Genomic DNA, 4338 nt, shown 5'->3' on the forward strand with positions numbered 1-4338 from the left:
AAGACTTACTAGGGTCTTATTATAGCTGGATCTGACAGTACCAGGTGTGGGGACTGTGGAGCGTGGGGTGAGGAAGCAGTCGTCAATTGTGAGAGGTTAGGCTAGAAAGATAATGAACTATCTCACTTGCCTTACTAGAGTCTGAATGCCATGTAGGCAATGAGAGACCACTGAAGCTTCTTAAGAATGCTGTGGCTGCTCTGATGTATGTTTTAGAATGATCAGTCTAGATTACCAGGTAAAAATGGTATCTTAAACATTGCTTCTACATTTGCTTCCTCTTAGACCCCCTGAAAATGACAGTAAAAGGATTTTTTAGGGTCACAAACTCAAGGATAGAAAGGGATAAAATTCTGAAACCAAAAGCAAAGGGCTCAGATGATTTGGAAAAGCTCAGATATGCAGATGACACCACCCTTATGGCAGAAAGTGAAAAAGAACTAAAGAGCCTCTTGATGAAAGTGAAAGAAGAAAGTTGGCTTAAAGCTCAACATTCAGAAAACTAAGATCATGGCATCTGGTCCCATCACTTCATGGCAAATAGATGGGGAAAAAGTGGCTGACTTTATTTTGGGGGGCTCCAAAATCACTGCAGATGGTGATGGCAGCCACGAATTAAAAGACGCTGACTCCTTGGAAGGAAAGTTATGACCAAACTAGACAGCATATTAAAAAGCAGAGACATTACTTTGCCAACAAATGTCTGTCTAGTCAAGGGTATGGTTTTTTCCAGTAGTCATGTATCGATGTGAGAGTTGGACTCTAAAGAAAGTTGAGTGCCAATGAATTGATGCTTTTGAACTGTGGTGTTGGAGAAGACTCTTGAGAGGCCCTTGGACTGCAAGGAGATCCAACCAGTCCATCCTAAAGGAGATCAGTCCTGGGTGTTCATTGGAAGGACTTATGCTAGAGCTGAAACTCCAATACTTTGGCCACCTCATGCAAAGAGTTGACTCATTTGAAAAGACCCTGATGCTGGGAAAGATTGAGGGCAGGAGGAGAAGGGGATGACAGAGGATGAGATGGTTGGTTGGCATCACCGACTTAATGGACATGAGTTTGGGTGAACTCCGGGAGTTGGTGATGGACAGGGAGGCCTGGCGTGCTGCAGTCCATGGGGTCGCAAAGAGTTGGACGCGACTGAGCGACTGAACTGAACTGAAAGACTAAACCAGCAGGGAGCAAAGCCAGTAAACAATACTATTTACATCATTTTGTTTTAGTCGCTAGGTTGTGTCCAAGTCTTTTAGGACCCCATGGACTGTAGCCTGCCAGGTTCCTCTGTCCATGGGATTTCCCAGGCAAGAATACTGCAGTGGGTTGCCCTTTTCTTCTCCGGGGGATCTTTCTGACCCAGGGATTGAACCCTCCCTGCATTGGCAGGTGGATTTTTTTTTTCCCCTACCACTGAGACATCAGGGCCCTAAAAAACTGAGAAACTGGCTTCTGCACATAAGGATAAACAGGGTAACTAAAAGGATTGGCAATTCCCTTGGGAATGAATTATACCCTTATGATACCACCCATCAACCTAAAAGCCCAATTCTGAAAGCCCTTTTATTTGGGAGAGAGTAAAACAGTCCTTGTATTAGAGGACATCAGGCACTTGAAAATTTTTATACTGAATTCTGAGACCTCCTCCCAACCTCTGCAGCCCTTTTCTCTCATTTGGTTTTCAAAAAACATATCCCACGGACTCTGAACTTTCAATCAGCTTTTAAATGTCCCATTTTAAATAATCAATTATTACCAGACACCTGTGGAAGCCTCTAACATAGGAGTCCAAAAGCAACAGAAGAAATAGAGACTGAAAGGGGAAGAAAAACTCAAACAAGCTATCATTAATATCAGAATTAAATTACCCTGGCAGGTAGCAGTAGGATAATTAAATTATCCTACTGTAGCCACGCAAGACTGGAACAGCTTAAGGGAAAAGCTGAACAAGAGCACCTGAAGTAAGAGAGCAGAAGTTAGCATTTTAAAAATGCAGATGGCAGGCAGGGGAGGAATACAGATTGTAGGCCCCTCCCTCAGTAGATGACGAATTCAGAACCTCTTGGAATGGAGATTCAAGAATCTGGAATGGGTTATATGGCCAGCTGGGCAGTGGTCTAGAGACTGGGGACAGGAGGACAGAAGATCTAACTGCATACAGCAGGGTAAAAAGAAGTTGTGGGTGGGTGGGTATCTAGGCTTTCTCTCCGCCACTCACTGGGTGGATAATGGTGTCAGTCCCAAATATAGAAGCAAAGATACACATCTGACCCTGTTCCCCACCCCCTCAACACACACACACCAAATAAAAGATGGGTGGTACATACTCATGGGCAAGTGGAGGTATCTCTTACTTCGATTACTGCTACAGTTTCTTGCCACCAATGCCTAAGGACACAAGAGCATTGTGTTCTCATTCCTTTATATCATCATTTGTTGATACAAGGCTGCTTCCTCAGTCCTTCCCCTGGACAAAACAAAACAAAAACCCCGATCAGTTTGTAACTGGGAAAGTGCTTCAGAAAGCCAAACTCTTTGACAGCAGATGTTTGCAGCAAAGTTAAGGATTTATTTGCAGGATGCCAAGCAAGGGCATGGGAGACAGGTGTCAGATGCACCCCTTCTTGGTCTTTAAGTTAGGGATGTTTTAAAGGGCAAGAACAAAGAAATTGGGATTAATCACCATCTTCTAACTTTTAAAATACATTTATTTACTTATTTATTTGGCTGCATCAGGTCTTAGTTGCGCCAGGTGGGATCTTTCACTTTGCACAGACTCTAGTTGTGGCACACAGGCTTAGTTGCTACATGGCATGTGGGGTCTTACTTCCCTGACCAGGGATAGAACCCACCTCCCCTCCATTGCAAGACAGATTCTCAACCACTAGCCACCAGGGAAGCCCCACCGTTTCTTAATCTGGTTTTGTGAGTCAGGTTGTCTGCAGTTTAAAATTCCCTGGCCCGGTGATACAGGTCTGTGAGCTCATCTTGTCCTAGAGAAACAACCTGAATTTGTATGTTACTGATGATATACCTACCTACATTAAATATGTGCATGTATATATGTATATGTATACATATCTGCAACAGCAATTTTAGTACATTAATGATGTTATCAAAAATAGCATTCCTTAGTGGATCAGATGGTAAGACGTCTGCCTGCAATGCGGGAGACCTGGGTTCGATCCCTGGGTCAGGAAGATTCCCCTGTAGAAGGAAATGTCAAACCACTACAGTACTCTTGCCTGGAAAATTCCATGAATGGAGGAGCCTGGTAGGCTACAGTCCACGGGATCGCAAAGAGTCGGACATGACTGAGCAATTTCACACACACAGTCATCTGACTCTGGTTGATTAGTATTCAGTTAGCCCAAGATCGGAGAGGGCAATGGCACCCCACTCCAGTACTCTTGCCTGGAGAATGCCGTGGATGGAGGAGCCTGGTAGGCTGCAGTCCATGGGGTCGCTGAGAGTCGGACACGACTGAGCGACTTCACTTTCACTTTCATGCATTGGAGAAGGAAATGGCAACCCACTCCAGTGTTCTTGCCTGCAGAATCCCAGGGACGGGGGAGCCTGGTGGGCTGCCGTCTCTGGGGTCGCACAGAGTCGCACGACTGAAGCGACTTAGCAGCAGCAGCAGCCCAAGATTGATGTCAGAGGAGACAAGATAGGGAATACAGTTATGGAGGGAGGTTATGTCAGTTATGTCAGTGAGGGAAGTTGGTTTTAGGGGAACTCGGTTTCTATTTCCTCTCTGCTACCAGCACAGTATCTTTTTTTTTTAAAATCACCATTATTGTTCCTGACATTTTTAATAATTAACTTACATGCCTCCAACTCCTCTAAAAAAAGACTGCTATTCAGGAGCATAAGTAACTTAAGTAACTTTCTTGCCTGAGACCTGTTTTCTATATAACTCTTATTGAAAGCAGAAATGTTCTTAGTTTTCATTTAAATGCACTTCTTCCGATTAAAATGTCAGCCTTATGACAAGGAATCCGTTTGCAGGCTTCATTGCTGCATAGTCCCCCGCAGGATAGGACAAGTTATTATTTTTTTTAAAAAGTTCAGTGGATGAAGTCCAGTCACTCGTGTATTTCACAGTGATTTCATCGCTCTTAGCATCAACTCCAAGCGATCTCTTTCTAGCCAGCCACATCGCGAACAAGGAGCCAGTTGCTTCGAATTAAAGTTTCTCGCTCCGAGTTTCTTGGCAAGTATGAAAGGGTACGACTCCAAGGGTTTCAACTCCAAAGTCCTCGCAAACTATGTCCAAAATCCAACGTGACTGGAGTGGAGATTTGAAATGAGAACAAGCAGCAAAATGCCATCTCTTTTTGG

The sequence above is a fragment of the Bubalus bubalis genome, chromosome 7 (assembly GCF_019923935.1).
Source record: "Bubalus bubalis isolate 160015118507 breed Murrah chromosome 7, NDDB_SH_1, whole genome shotgun sequence".
In the NCBI taxonomy this organism is placed as follows: Eukaryota; Metazoa; Chordata; class Mammalia; order Artiodactyla; family Bovidae; genus Bubalus; species Bubalus bubalis.